We start from the raw sequence: 16,408 nt of genomic DNA, 5'->3' as shown, positions 1-16,408 counted from the left end.
AGCTGTAGGCTTTTTGTTGTTGTTGTTTGTTTGTTTTTTGTAGATGCCCTTTATGCATTTCAGAAAATTCTCTTTCTTTTTGTTATATTATTAAACTATATTTGGGTGCAGAGTTGCCCTTAGCAACCATGGATACCACTGTTCTCCTAGCAGAACATCTAGAAAATATGGCTTCAGATGTTTCTTAGCTGCTACTTCTAGCCTTATATAATGAGCCTAGTTTGTTCTACCTTCCAACAAGTATGAACTTAAATTCATAATTAGACTTCACCAGAAGAGAGAGATAGCCATAACTGACAGCACTTTAAGGAACAAACCCAGGGCAAGAATTTTTCCTCTGGTTACTCTGATATATCTAAAAAGGATTCTGCTGACGAACCCACACTATTGGTACCTGGGGTTTGTGTGTTGACTGAGCAGAATGATAAGGTCTGCTCAGTAGTAGAATTTCTTACTATAGCTTTTAGCATGATTGGTGAACAGCTGACAGAGTATGAACTGTTTTCCATAGGTAGTCTCATACTTCCTGAGCTGGCTACTACCTTCTTAGAGCCATAAAGATCCTCAAAATGGAAGGACCCTCTACATTAAAGATTAGAAGAATAAGTCCAAGGACTGTCCTAATGTCTCTCTCTACAGGTATGGCCAGGATACCTCCCTGTAGGCATATGACTGCTTCATTCACAAATCTTGTCACCAGCTGGTAGTGGGTGTTCTCATCTAAGGATACTTCAGACTTAGCAGACAGCCTCAGGCTTACCAAAATTCAATCCATGTTAGAATTCAAAATTTATTCTTTGAACCCTCTTGATATATGCAAAAGCTCTTCCCAAACTTTTGATGTAGAAAGCACTTGTATACCATCTGTTTCAGAAGTTCTAGGCTTCCACCTCCAAGCTTGTCCCAAAGGCTTTGCCTAGATCTTCTGCCACATTCTCTCTAATTTCATGTGCAGCACACAAAGGAAAGCTGAAGCTCTTGTTAGGGAATCTAATTTCTTAGGGTCAACTCCCTCCCAGAGAAGCCATATGACTCCAGAATCATAGGTATAAGACACCTGGTAGAATAGAACTCAGGTCCATCCTTATCCACAATGATGACCTCCTACTTGAGACCAGCTTCTACAACTGAAGCAATTGTGTCCTCACACATTTTTTCCAATTGTGACAATCTCTAGCAGTTACATTTTGTCCTTGGGAGAGAAGTAGTAGATGTCAATCATCTTCTAAGATCTTTCACTAATAACAGCTATTTCATTGATTGGGAGAGCAACTATGTTACTGGCAAGACACAATGATATGGAGTCACTCCTTTTGTTACAACTTTTTGCCTAATTCTAAGGTCCTCAAAAATATCTTCAATCATTATGTCAGCTTTTTAAAAAGCCATATTAATCAAGTTGTCCAGTCTGGTTGCTGAATATGAACTCCCTTTCATATTATGATGGGATTTTCTTATCCATTTCATCATTGCATCTTTTGAAGACTTGGCCTTATCTAGTCTGGGTTCTAGCATCTTCAGGTATAGTCTGCAGCTCTTTATACAGAGATTTTGGCAATGCTGGTCTTCATCAGCCTTCTTCCAAGAATTTCTAGAGGATCAATACCCTTCAGTGGAGATAAAAACTTGTTTTTGTTACAGAGAACCTAACTGACCATGATAAAGACCTATCAAGGCCTTTAATTCCTTGGTCATTGAAAGCTCTTCAAAGTTTTGAGCTCCAGTGAGATAACCAGCATCATTCCCTTGCTTGGTTCCTGTCTTTACCACATTAATCATTTTTAGAGGTGCTAGACAAAGGTCTTTGGTCTGCTTTTGTACTTTTTCTTCTTTTTGTAAATCTGTTGCCTGAAAAATGAAATAGTATGGCATATGATGTCAATTTTCCATCAATCTCTTGTCTCTCTTTTTAAAGGTCCTTATCAGCTAGTCCTTTGGCAAAAGTAGCTGCAACTTTCAATTGCAATTCAATTCAATTCAATTGTCTGTTGCTCTGGAGGTTTTAATTCAGATTCTGGGTATTCCACAACTTGTCAATAAGTCCCTTTTTCTTTGCTTTGTCCTCACTAATATTTCTACCAGTTAGTATCACATCAAAAGCAGAGGAAACCCACCATTTTTTGTAGCCTTTGCATGCCTCCTATTCCTGCTGGGATACTCAACAAAACTTTAGGGATACCTAATACTGTTTTTCTACCTTTTGTTGCTGTTCTGTAACAACAAGCTTAAGTCTTCCCCCCAAGCAAGATGTACTCATGGCACCCATAGCAGGCTTTGTAGACCTTCCAAGTTTCTCAGACATTCTCTGCCTTTCTTATCATATTTATTCTACTTCTTGAGACATCTTACATCCCAGCTAACATGTTGATATCAGTACCTGCAACGTAGCAGCCTGGCTTTGATGAGGTAAGGATGGCACTTCTGATTTGAATAGTAGCCCAGATTTTATTTATTATTTCTAAGAACTCTGATTGTGGTTCTTTTGTCAGGGTATTTACCTTTGAATTAGGTGAGTTAATTCAAATTATTGCCACATCTTCTTTGACTGAATAGTTAATGTAGGCTATGGTCAGCAAGAAGATGACCCTGTAGATTTACTGCAAATGTAACCTCAGGAGCAGAGGATCCTGAAGGCAGTGAAGCAGCTGAGGCTTCCAGTTTCTCAGAAGGCTGTGAGTTGCCCAGAAAGCCAACATGTTGAGCTGGGGAAGTGAAGGTAGATAGCACTTTTTTCCTCTTTATTTCTGATTTGTCAATTTTCTTTTGTTAAGAATGGTGGTTGAAATTTGCCAAATATTTTTCTGTATCAATAATATGGTTTTTGTCCTTTATTCTAGTTACATAGTATATTACATTAAGTGATTTCACTTATCAATACAATCTTGTATTTATGGAATAAATCTCACTTGGTTATAAATATAATATATACCAATCTAAAGTATAATGCTTTTCTTATGTTGCTGGGCTCCATTTGCTCACATTTTGTTAAGGATTTTTGCTTTTATGTTTATAAGAAATAATGGTTTCTAATTTTCTTTTTTTGATGTTTTTGATTTGGAAAATGTTTTACTCTTTCTAAAACTTTGTGAAGATTTGGTATTATTTCATCATTAGATATGTTAGAATTCTCACTTGATGTTTTTTCTATTGCTGGCTCTTTCTAATCAATTATTATTGCCTCAAGCATAATTGCCTTATAGAATTCTTTCCAGTCTACTCACCTTCATTGCTACCCCAGGGACTCTTTACTCCTTATTCTGCTTTGTTTTTTCCCAGCACTATTAAGTATTTGAAATATTTATTCATTGATTTGTGTATTTAGCATTTATTTTCTGCCTATTCTCCCTTAAACATAGGCTTTATAAAAGTAGTACCTAGCTTTTCTGATTTGTTGCTATGTGACTGGAGCTTAGTAAAACCTCAATTATCACTTGTGTAACTAATGAGTGAAATGCATTATCTTAAGATATTACCTGAGTTTTGGAAAGATAATTAGGCAGGGTATTATTTTCTAATAGTCCTTAATCAAAAACCTTCAAAAATAGATAAAAACTTGATAGATACAAATCATTAGAGATTCTTTTTAAGAGTTATTTTAATGAACAGGTAATAAATAACTATATAAGTTTATGGGGTACGGTATGATGTTTCAGTACATTTATACATTGTGTATTGACTAATTTAGGATATTTAGCTTATCTTTCATCTCAAACATTTATAATTTCTCTGTGAAATCCTATTTTCTAAGCTATATTGGATTATACAGTATGACATTGGTAACTATAGTCACTCTTCTGTGTAGTAGACAGTAGAACAGTCACAAAGCTGTGACTTTGTAACCCATTAACCTATCCTTTCCCTCCTTCTCTTCCTGTCCTTTGGTAACCACTATTAAGCTCTCTACTTCTATGAACTCAGCTTGTTTTAGATATGCATTTCTGTTGGTAAATAGTATTTACAAAAGTGTGGTATAAGTATTGTCAAGACTACATTGGTCATATGGGGGAATAACAAATCATGGAATGTGTTAGGATATTCTTCCCACAATTACAGTGCTTTATTATATCATGTCCTTGTGCTCTTATTACAAATCTCAAGAGATATTCTGTTACATACTGGCACATCCTTAGTAACCCTAAGTACCTCAAGCTTATACTTTTTTTTCTCATTTTCTTCACGTTTAGAATAAAAGTCAGCCTTGTATTGGAAGATACAAGACAATTCCCATCTTTTTAATAAAAAAAAACCCTTAAGTTTTTGGCTTACTTTAAAATTTAAATTTCTAGGAATGTTGGTTAATCATGTAATAATACCACTTTTAATATTTCAGTTATAAATTTAGTTTGTTTTCATTTAAAAAATATCATTATATAAAGCATTAGTTGATAGTGTTACTTTTCCATTCTTACATATCCTTGTATTGCACTCAAATTTATTTCAGTTATTTACCTTTTTAGTGTCTCAATCATTAATTTGACCTATTTTTTTTATCATCTAATACTATTTTTCATCTCACAGATTTCCAAAATGCATCATCTTATCTTCACAGTTGTTTGAGGTAGAAAAATTTTGCAATTAGTATTGGAGACTGTCTCCAAAAATTTTATTCCAAGCTACAAGTAACTGTTTGTATAACATTACAAAATTTTTACTTTTTCATTATATTTACCATATTTGTTAATACATCATATTTGTGTGAATGCTGAATTTGTTTTTATAATGTTACTTTAAAAACGTTTTGATTGTCATACATTTTTTCACATTATAATATCTTATTTCAGGTATAATTATTGAATCTGTATTAAATTTTTGTTTCTTGTTCTTGTTTTTAAAATTAGGTCTGTGAGTTGACATATTAACTTCCCAAATTAGCATAGGTTAGAGGCTAGTGCATCTTCCCCACCTATATTTGGTTGCTTAAAATCAATGTTAACACAGTCCTTTAAATAAGTTATTTAAAAAATTCTCAAATATAATGCAACTTTCTTTTAATTTTTTTATATGAGATTATCTGGGGAGAAAATCATGCATTGAATTTTTGTCCAGATAGAGATTTTCAAGAACATTTTATTATCTTCTAAGATTTTAAACTTCCAGAAATAGAACAGTTTCTTTTTCACCATTTCTTTAGGGTAGATAGTTCCTCTTCTATCTGCTTTATGTATTAAAAATTTTTTTTACTTATTTTTCTGTTCAACACACCATAAATAAATATTCCTAATTCATGGTAGATGTTTGAAGTGAAGTTGAATGCTATGTGATCTATAAGAATCACAGATCTCACTGAGATGTGTGTAAGGAGAGTTGATTTACTATAAAAATTGACTAAAAGCATATCAGTGACTTATTTATTTTAATCATAAAGTATATTGGTATTTGCAAATGTTACATTTAATTTTGTGTTTTTAGTGGTATAACTCAAATTTTAATTAAAGTAGGAAAATTTCATACCTTTCTAATCTTTAATAAGGCATGATTTGGAACAAACCTTCCTGGGTTCAAATCCTGATTCTATTCTTTATACTAGGTAAGCAATTTTTAAGATAAATGCTAAGCCCTATGTGTCTCAGTATTCTCATATATAAAATGAGGATTATGAAAAATTAAATAATGTGATAAACACCTAGAAAACATCTGTTGCATAATAATGATTATAGAAGTGTTTATTGATGTTATTATAGTTAATAACAACAATTCTGTCAAGTGGCAGGATTTAGTCTTTTTTTTTTTTTTTTTTTGCAGCATTGGTGTTCAAACTCAGGGCCTTTGTGCTTGCTAGGCACAGAGTTTAGTGTTAGTACCAAATCACCTAATTGTGGCTCATTTTCATTTTATCTGACAGTCTGTCTTAATTCAAAATATTTACATGTTAAGTATCTCTAGGTGAGTTATGCTTTCCTACCAATTAAAACTTTGTTATTGACAGGTCTACTTGACAAGAATCCAATTAAGTATAAGTAAGACTAAATATGTTAGGAAGCAAGTCATTGTTTATCATTTGCCTACATTGTACTTAGAGTTTCTTAATTCTAAACTCTTAAATAAACGGCACAATTCTAATTCTTACAGATAAAGAAAAGCTAAAAATTATGAAACTTGCCAAAAGTTACACTGGTGGACCTAGGGTTTTATAGCAATCTATAAATGATAGGGACAATTTTATTATGCAGAAAGATTGAAATTCACCCTGAATGTTAAAGCTAAAGTTACTACAAAATGCTGCTGCTTTTGAAAATGACAATTGGCTGAGAAGATTGAGCTGAACTGCATTTTCTCTTTTGCAGATTCACAACAATTTGTAATTTGTCTCGTGGTCTCTGAGCTGACACATTATTGCACTTGCTAAGCAACCTCACCTCTAATTGCTGCATGTCTCTATGATTTATTATTTGTAATTGAACCATGATAAAAAATGTTTTAAGCATTTGAAAGATTTTTTTTAAATATTCAGCTTTTCAAGGAAAATGGTGTGAAATTAAACCTCCATTTTTGCACTATCAAAGGAAATTGCTTAATGTTCCATATATGTGTTTTGGAATATTACATAACAGTTCTTAAGTTCTTGCCCAAACTTTATTTACCTAACCAAGTTTCAGCTAGTTTGGAGTTGTGCTTCTTAGACTTGAGTGTGCAGATGAGTCACCTGGGGGTATTGCTAAAATACAGATTCTAAATGATCAGGTTTTGGTAGTTTTACTGCATTTCTAACAAGATCTCAGATTTTGCGTCTGCTGAGCATCTCACACAACATTCTGAGTAGTAGAGACTTGGAGGACCATAAAGATCCCATTCAATATTTAGTAATGTGCAGCTGAAAATTAGGCTGCTTCAGAGGCTACTATGACCATTGTTTAGTGTCTGTATTGGTTGTTTGTTGGCTTCTGTGTACAAATTTCTGTGCTAAATTTGATTCATGATGGTATAAACAGTTTGTTTGATTGTCTTTAAATGGGCATGTAGAAGATTTGTGGTGATGATTTGGACTTGTGTTTGCTAGTGTACATTCATTCCTTGGAAAGACTTGCCAAAGATATCTCAAGGAAAGTATTTTGGTGTCATGAAATCTTTCTTTTGACCCAGGGAATATACAGTTTCATAATTCTACATTGTAAATTAAATACTTGAAAATATTGTCTTTGCCAATGGGACTAGGATCTTTCTCTCTCCTCTAACCCAATCAAGTAGATAGAACAATTAGGATACAGTGATATATTTATAGGCAATTGAAGACTTAGTGCTTTGGCAACTTAAAAGGCATTTCAAAATGTCTACTCCATAAGTTTTATTTCCTTCTCTATTCTAAACATCCCTAATGTGGTGGTCTTCTATAATAGAAGAAGGGAGAAACTGTAAGTAAAAGAACAAAGGACCACTGCTTGAATAAAATACTTTTTAATTCTAGGCATATTTTTAAATTGAGATTTTTGTTGAGCCAATTATAAATTCACATGAAGTTGTAAGAAATAATATAGAGAGATCTGCCTATACCTGTGGAAATATAGCCCTTCTGAATGAGAACAAATAGAAATTATTATTCAGACCTTGCCATAGTAAGGGAGAGAGCTACTATTACTTGCATGTGTTTGCCATGCTATCATCCATTTTCACTTTGGTTATTTTTGAGATGGGCTTTACTTCATGCCCAAGCCAGCCTGGACTGCAATCCTCCTATTTATGCTTCCCCACACAGCGTGTCACCCACGCATCCATTGTTGAGATGAGGTCTTGTGAACTTTTTGCCAGGCCAGGCTTTAAACCATGAGTTTCTCAATCTCCACCTCCTGAGAATCTACTATTACAGGCTTGAGTCACCAGGTGAGCTGGGAAGTTTTATAGTACAATAAAGGGAAGGCCTCAGGTGAACTCTGATTGACAAATTATGGGCATGAGGGTACTTGAAGTGGATTAAATAGAAGCAGAGCATCTTGAGTCATGAGTCTGGAGGACATATTTGACTTTCTCTAGTTGACCATGAATTGAAAGTGTGGGAGAAAAATAGGAATATTGACAATAATTACTGGAAAGGATTCCAATCTGGTCTGAGTGGATTGGTTCAGAGTATGAATTAGAGTTCATATATGGTCTTACCATTGTCTTTATATATGTAGTCCCTCAACATTTTACCTGGTTCCTCCCAGTGACAATACTTTTTTCTAAACTATAGAATAAAATCACAGACAGGATAACATTATGACAATCTGCTGACCTTGGTCAGATTTTCTGTCCTCATTTGTGTTGTGTGTTTGAATCTATCAAATCTTATCATGTGTGGAGGTTCATGCATCCACCAACACAAAAGATATGAAACAGACTACTTGGTCCCTTGTGTTGGTCTTCTATAATGACACATACCTCTCTGACCCCTTACTTCTTTAAGCTGGCAATCACTAATTGGCTCACTATCTGTAAAATTTTGTAATTTTAAAAATGTTCCATAAATGAATTATACAGTGTGTGGTGTTTGGTGGGATTGTCTTTTTCTCACTTAGCATAATCCTCCAGAAAGTCCTTGTTTGCTTTTTAATTACTCAAGTAATATATGAATAATTTTTTCTTGTGAAACATTGAAATAGTAAAAACTTTTAGGCTCTTTCATAAAAAATAACTAAATGTCTACTTAACCCTTTTTAGTGAAGTCCATTATATATTTTTCATAATTCTGTTACTATATAAGCTTCAATGAACCCTTTCCTATATTGCCTTCTTGTTTGGATGTGCCAACTTTTCTCTACCTGAAAGTCATGGGTAATAGGAAATGTACAGTTGAAATTTGAATAGATAACATCAAAATTTTCTTCAAAGTTGCTGTACCCATGTATCTACCTACTAGTAATACACTAAACGACCATTCCTTCCTGGTCTCCAGGGTCTAACAGATTTTAAACAATTGTGTTTCTGTCAAATGCTGTCTCATCATTGTTTTAATTTACATTTCATTAGTTACTAATGAGGATGAGTACCACTTAAAATGTACTTATTGAAATTATTTGCATTATTTGTATTTCCTCTTTTTTGGCATCCTCTTCATGTTCTTGCTCTTTTAAAAAATTTGTTAGTTTTATTGCTTTTTGCTTAAATTTAGAATAGTTTAAAAAATTTATTCTGGATATTAATTCACTGTGTAAGTCCCACAAACTTGCATGGTTGCATTATACAGCTAATCTCAGCATTGCATGTAACTTCTGTAATTTTGATATTTTAAATTTTGATGTCTAATTTATCACTTTCTTTTTGTATTTTTAAAGAAAATCTTTCTGTCACTCATTTTTAAATTTTCCATTTTCTCATAGTTCCATGGCACTTTAAGTTTTTCAGGGTTTGGAGCAGGTTTTCCCATGTACATGTCATTCAAGCCTACTACTCTCAGGTTGGGTGCCTTCCTATTCTTTATAGCTAAGGTGTCTTATCTTGCTTTTGACCACTTCTAAGAGTTTGCACATATTGACTGTTAGAAAGATCAAAGTGCTTTATACTCTATGCCAGTGCCACTTCTTTACAATTCATGTGGACAGCTCCAACTTTGACAATGCCTAGTAACTCTGAAAGTACATGGAATCCCAAAGACAGAATTTAAAAGAGAATATGTGTGTTGAATTATAAAAATTCCTGATGGAGGTCAACTCCAAATATTCAGGTAAATGGTATTTCTACCCAAAACAGGTCAATAAAGCCAAATTTTATGATTCTAGGTACAACTGATTTCAAGCTATCACCTTCAAATCAACTAGCTATCTCCCGTACAAATGAAAGATTGCATGGCTTTTATACTAAATGCTATTTAAAGAAAAATTTTGCCTTTGAAACTTACAACTTTGGCAATTCCCCAGAATTCAGTGTATTTATGTTTTAGTTTCCTAATAAAAGTTTGCATTCTCAAGTAGATAGTGTCATTTGAAGAGACAGAAAAATGGTAAAAAGAAGTAAATATGGTGCAAATACTGTGTACACATGTATTCAAACAGAAAAATGAGATCTGTTGAAACTGTTCCAGGAATGTGGGGAGGGGTTATAAAGGAGAATGGTGGAGGGGGTGAATTAAACATTGATATATTTGATATATTGTAAGAACTTTTTTAAATGCCACAATGTACCCCTACTGAGCACAACAATAAAAAACAAAAATGGAAAAAATTTAAAAAGAAATATAGTAACCTTGAGATTTTTAAATATTGATTTTAGAAACATTTCACACTAAAATCATTTTATATAACAGTTGATCCAGTTTTTTCCTATTGTATCTATAATTCTTATAAAAGTATTTTAAATCATAATGGGCTATCATTAGGAGCTTAAGTAATAAAAATAAAGAGTGGATGTCATTATAATAATCTTGGAGGAAAATTTCCTCCAACTCTTCTTGTATTCAGTAACTATTTATTTGTGCATTTATAGTGACATTCATCAGTATGCTTTTACCTACATTTGTTTACTGACATCAGAATCAAGTGTAACTGGCTGCTGATAAATTGTCACTGAGGCCACCCTACAGGTACTTCAAGCCCTACAAAACAAAACCAAATTTGTTAGTTTCATCCTCCAATTTTTTTTTCTGAGTTGTTTAATTTGGGCAGCGACATACCCATCCATTATTTAAAGAAGAAATCTTTTAGTAGCCGGTCACAGTGTTGTATACCTGGAATCCCAATACTCAGCAGGCAGAGGTAGGAGGATTTTGAGTTTAAGGCCAGCCTGGGCTTAAACTCTGAGACAGTGAGGCCCTGTCTCAGAAAAAAAATGTAGTATACGTAGGGCATAGATTTTTTTTTTAAAAAAAGAAATCTAGTTACATTTTGACTAATTTTTGCCTCCCATATCCAATCAGAGTTGCCGAGGCCCTTTGATCCAGGTTTTTAATTTCTGAAATTTTTTTTTAACCATCCCCTTGTTACTCTTGCTATAACTTTCCAATTGGTTTGTATTCTTATATTATCATTCCCATCTTCACCTATCCAACCTGTCTTTTCTTGTCTCGTGGTCTGAGTCCTCCTCCCGTGTAGATCCCAATACTGGGGTTTTTTTGCTGGTGGTATATTTTTTGGAGATGTTCTTATGGAGTAGGAGTGAACAACTCATATGAGTGAAACAAATAAGGAGAGAATAATGATCTAGGGTTGTGTTTTCAAACAGAGTTTCCCTAAGGAGCTCTGTAAGATATATTTCAGAACATTATATACTAGCTTAAAACCCCTATTGCTCAAAGGCTTCTCAATAGGTGTTAACTTGTACATTTCTAGGGTTAGTTGACGACAGATGGTAACTTGGGATTGTAGCAGAGAAGTTTGCAGAAATCAAGAGAACAGGACTGGCATCATGGGTATTGACCTGTGTACTTACAGGGGCCCAGACTTTGAAGGTCCTAATGCTTAGTTTAATTTTGTGCCCTCATTGTTTTAAAAGTCATAATTATTTACAAACAGATACCTTGTGTTTTTGTGTTCTATTCGACCACAAATTATTTAGCAAGTTTTGATAGAAACAACCGCTTTAAGGTGATGGGCTTCCAGGTCATACCTGACAGCAGCTGGCTCCTACAACAAAAGCTAGAGTAAAAAGTTAAGTCAGGGGAATATGAAATCGGGCCTAAGAGCTATCCAGCACAATACTTATAAATGCAAGTATTGTATATGCATCAATGGGCCTATCTTTCTACCTGTGAGAATTTAAGCAATGATGACACCATGAAGACTGACAGACAACCTGCACAGAAAAGTGCAAAGCTTCTTCTTCCATATCTATTCATGGCTTATAAACTTGTGGTCTTTCTGCTTTAAGTGGTCCCTGAAGGTAACTTTGGAGGCTGAATTCAGGCTTAGTGTACTGGTCATACCAATGTGAGAATGCGGTCATAAGGTTTCTGAATAAGCCACCATCTCAATTCCCTGCACTCCCCCAGCCCAATTTTGAATTGAAGAGCTCATCCTTAACTTCATTTGGGGAGAGACACTCCACCAATGTAGGGAAGTACATACAGAGAAGGTAGACTGGAAAAAAACACCACTTTTATTTATCTTTTTTCCTCTTTAATGTGCTGATTATTGTTCTAACCCTAAGATTTGAGGAAAAAAAGGAAGTGGTTTAAGCCATTTTAAAATAAGTATATCATACCTATAACTTTTTTATACCTCTCATATGACACTGTATGGGATCTAAAGGGATATGCAAAAAAAAAAAATCTTTCTTTGAGTGTATAATCTCACTCAAATGTTCTGTACCCTCCACTGGGAAGACACTTTTGAAACTTTTTACATATCTAGGAGATGTGAGTGTTTTGATTAGTCTTAAGGTAAAGTTTTTTTGAGAGACTGTGGGAGAAAAGACCAGAAAGTACAAAGGAAAAATAATATTTTCTTTCATTTTTCAATGAAAATTGTTCCACAAGTCAGGGAGATGTCACATTTTTTTGTTTTATGGTAAATATTTGATGTCAAATATTGTTTGTTTATCAATGCAATGTGATGCATAGAGGTCAAGGGTTAATTTCTTCAATCAGAATGTCCTATCTAATAAACTAAATGTGTATATGAACCCAGCCCAATATTCTGCTCATTGAGTTGATGATATTATTATTGGATTGCAGATATACTAGAAATCTGAAGACAATAATCAGTTTGTTGCTTTCTTCCCCCTTCCCCTTCTTTTTTCATTATTTATTTTGAACAAACAGGGATAGTGTCAAAGAGGATACCAAAGCTTATATTGTCAGTCAAAGCCTGAAACTTCTTTTTGTTAGATAATACAAATAATTATTATTTAAGTTTTTGTTTTTGTGAGTGTCTTAATTTTTACATGTATTCAGGTTAAAGCAAATCATTGTGAAGAGAGAGGTCAAAAGACCGAATAAGATTTTGTTCATGTTAATATGTACAAATCGTGTGTCTAAATATATACTCAGGGCATACGTTTATTTGTGGCTAAACTTATAAGTAAAAATTATGCTGAGTACTGGTGGCTCATGCCTGTGATCCTGGCTACTCAAGAGGCAGGGATCACTGTTCAAAGCCAGACTGGGCAAATAGTTTGCAAGACCCTCTCTTGAAAATACCTAACACAAAAAATGGGCTGGTAGAGTGGCTCAAGGTGTAGTCCCTAGTTCAAGCCCCAGTACTGAAAAAAAAAAAAGAATGATTAAGTGTGTGGATGTGAGAGTGTTTTTTGTTGTTATTCCTTTTCCAAAGAGGCAGCTACACTCCACTGAACACTGGATTTTTCTTTGTGTCACTGTTGTAAATTAACTTGTGACAATTTCGATGAGAAGTGATGACAAATTATTTTTAAGAAATGTAGATACATTCATCATCATCAGTTGTGTTCAGTTGCAGTGAGGATGTTCTTTGAAAACTCAGTGTTCTAAATTAAAATGCTTAAAAAGTAAAAATTAACAAATACAAGTGAGCATAAACCCTGTATTTTCAAAGTTGGTATGAGAATGTGCCAATTTTTAATGAGGAAAATGAGGTCAACATCAGTTGGGGTCTTTCAGGACAACACAAGAATACTATACCAATTAGTAACTATTCTCAGAAGGTCACAGAGACACAGTTCTTCATACTGCTGCCAGGTGGCGCTGTGCGGTAGTATGTACAGTGCTGTGCATGGCATAAAATGTCTGCTTCTGGCCTGACAATTTAATTGTGTTGCTGACCCTGGTAATTGATTCAACTGGAAGTGTGAAAATAAACGTATTTTTACAAATTTCCAAATCATGTCTACATAACTTAGTTAAATGAGTCTTAATGTTCACTTTAGGTGAGAGGTTTCTGAACTAGTGAACGCATTGTTAAAAGTTGGATCAAAGCTCATGGTTTCCAGAAGGCACTAATATGTTTCCTTATAACTGGTATTTAAGTCTTATAAAAACTCAACTTTGAATATAAATAAAGCAATATTAACAATAAAATTTTGTTTTCAATAGAACAATTTTTTGAAGAGTCATAGCAGAAGGAATTTAAAGACAACAAATAGAGAAAACATCTTACAGTATTAGTTTAACATGTGCAAGCACACACTTAATTTTTCAAAAAGAAAAGCCCTCTGTATGTTGTTTTCCCCATAAAGTATATTTTTCCTCAAGGACATTTGCAATCATTCTTGAAGTGACCAAGTTTCTGGCCCTTTGTTTTTACCTGTGGCATAATGTAGTTTGACAATTTCTTCTTTGTTTTTTATGACCTGACTTTACAATTACCCTCAAATCAATCTTTATAAAGGAAGTTTCCAAGCCCAGTTCATGTGACATACAGCAGATCCCAAATTATTTTAAGTATTTGATTTCTTCTATTGCTATTATAAATTTAAATATACCAAATGTGTAAATGTATGAGGCAAATGTGTTCTTTGAATATGTAATGCCTATCAGAAATATGATTCAATGTTATTGCTTCAGATTTTTCAAAGATGGCATTTAAAGGATGTGAGAATTTTTGCAGTCTATATGAAATAGGACAGTGTTTCTTGTTGCCAACTTTCTTATCTCTTCCTCTCAGCATCATCTAGGCTCTAGAGTAGTTAAGAAAACAGGTGAATTATGGATGTACCTTGATTGTATTGCTGTTTAAGAAGATCCATAGTTTATAGAGGAAACTTCCAGAGAGAAGTACCATATTTAACAGTAATCATTAAATTTTCTATGTAAAACTTTTATTATGGCAATATAAGGAAATCAGAGTAGTATGAATCACAGATTGTGAACTATTTTCATAGGGTTTGTAAAGGGAAATGTCTTTATTGAATGTTAATTGATAAGACATATTTCTTAGAAGAGTTATTATTAGATATTCATATCTGGCTGGTGGCAAATGAAATCAAATGCAGGTTGGACAAAAGCTGTTGCTTCAAGTTGTTTATAGTTTAATAGATGTTAGAGAATTCTAATTCAGAAGAATTCATAGAAATAAATAGAGGATACTTATTTCAGAGTTAACAGAAAAAGCATAAATATTTTATGCTAGAATAGGAGTGAATAAAATCCTGATCTATTCGTTTGATATTCCACTTAAAGTCATGTTTTCAAGAATATATAATGGACCAGGCATGGTGTTCACACTTGTAGTCCCAGCATTTAAAATCATGAGTTTGAGGTTAGCCTAGTATACATAATGAGTTCTGGTTCAGCCTGAAATACATAGTGAGACATTGTCTCAAAGAAAAAAAAATAAAAGAATATGTAATGGTATGGATAAATGCATAACATTTATAATTGGGAAAGAAGTACAGTATAAAATACTATAGGGCTATGGGCATAGTTCAAGTGGTAAAGCATCTGCTTAGCAAGCATGAAACCCGGGGTTCAATCCCCAGTATTGTTAAAAAACAAAAACAAAACCCCAAAACCCCAAACCAAAAATAAAAACCCAAACCACATTATATATCTCTTTCATGATAAATCCAATCTCATGTCAAAATAATTATAATGTATATTTAAAAGATTTTCATCAAAATGTTAAAAGCAATTAGGATTATGGATAATTCTTTTTTCTTTTATTATTCTGGAAAAGTTTCTTCATTGTTTGTATTATTTTGAAATATGTAAAATGCTTTTTTAAAATGTAAAAACATAGAGCATATAATAGTACAAATTAATTTTAAAATTATTCAAAATTTTGTCAATATATTTTAGAAATATTATTTTAAAAAATCAGATTCCTTGTAATGTTACTGATTTATTATGTCCCCAATTATCCCCAAACTGGGCTAAATTATTCATAGTACAGTATCTAATAGGTATTATTTTACATAATCACACCTTTTAAAACACTTGTAGTGGTAATAAATTTTAATTGCTTTGATAAGCTAATACCTTGTACTTAGTTTTAGATGGAAGTTTAATTTTGCATTTATTCTAAGCTCTGATTTGTAATAATGTATACATAGGTGAAAGACAGATGATAAGTGGCATGAATAAACATGCTAGGAAATCTCACTAAGCACTGATGTGTAGGCTTGGTTTTGTGCCCCATTGGTATCACTTATTTGAGCAGTTATTGTGTGCCAGGTGTGGTACTAATAGCATTTTAAATATTTTATCTCATTTGACTCCCACAACAAACTTATGTGTTAAGTATTTTTCTTCTACTACAAATGGTTAATAAACACATGAAGAAATGTTCAACATCTTTGACCATAAAGAAATGCAAATAAAAACAACACAGATTCTAACTCACCACAATTATAATGACTATCATCAAGAAAACAACCAACAACATATACTGGGAAGGATGTGGGGGGAAGTAACCTCATATGCTGTTGATGAGAACGTAAACTAGTGCAGCCACTGTGAAAATCAGTATGGAGGTTCATCAAAGAGCTGAAAGTAGACTTACCATATGACCCATCCATTCCACTTATGGGCATGTATCCAAAGGAGTGTAAATCAATGATAAGAGACACCTGCACACCTGTGTTTACTGCA

The 16,408-nt window shown here is 33.4% G+C and overlaps 1 long non-coding RNA gene and 1 pseudogene across 5 annotated transcripts in view; one reads left to right on the top strand and one right to left on the bottom strand.

Moving 5' to 3' along the window:
* Positions 1-16,408, top strand: part of LOC141424506 (uncharacterized) — a 690,552-nt gene that overhangs the window by 181,388 nt on the left and 492,756 nt on the right. The window lies entirely within an intron of this gene.
* LOC109699730 (trifunctional enzyme subunit alpha, mitochondrial pseudogene) lies at positions 436-16,350 on the bottom strand (annotated as a pseudogene).

This window comes from Castor canadensis, chromosome 1 (genome assembly GCF_047511655.1).
Source record: "Castor canadensis chromosome 1, mCasCan1.hap1v2, whole genome shotgun sequence".
NCBI lineage: Eukaryota > Metazoa > Chordata > Mammalia > Rodentia > Castoridae > Castor > Castor canadensis.
This window is presented reverse-complemented; position numbering and strand designations above follow the sequence as displayed.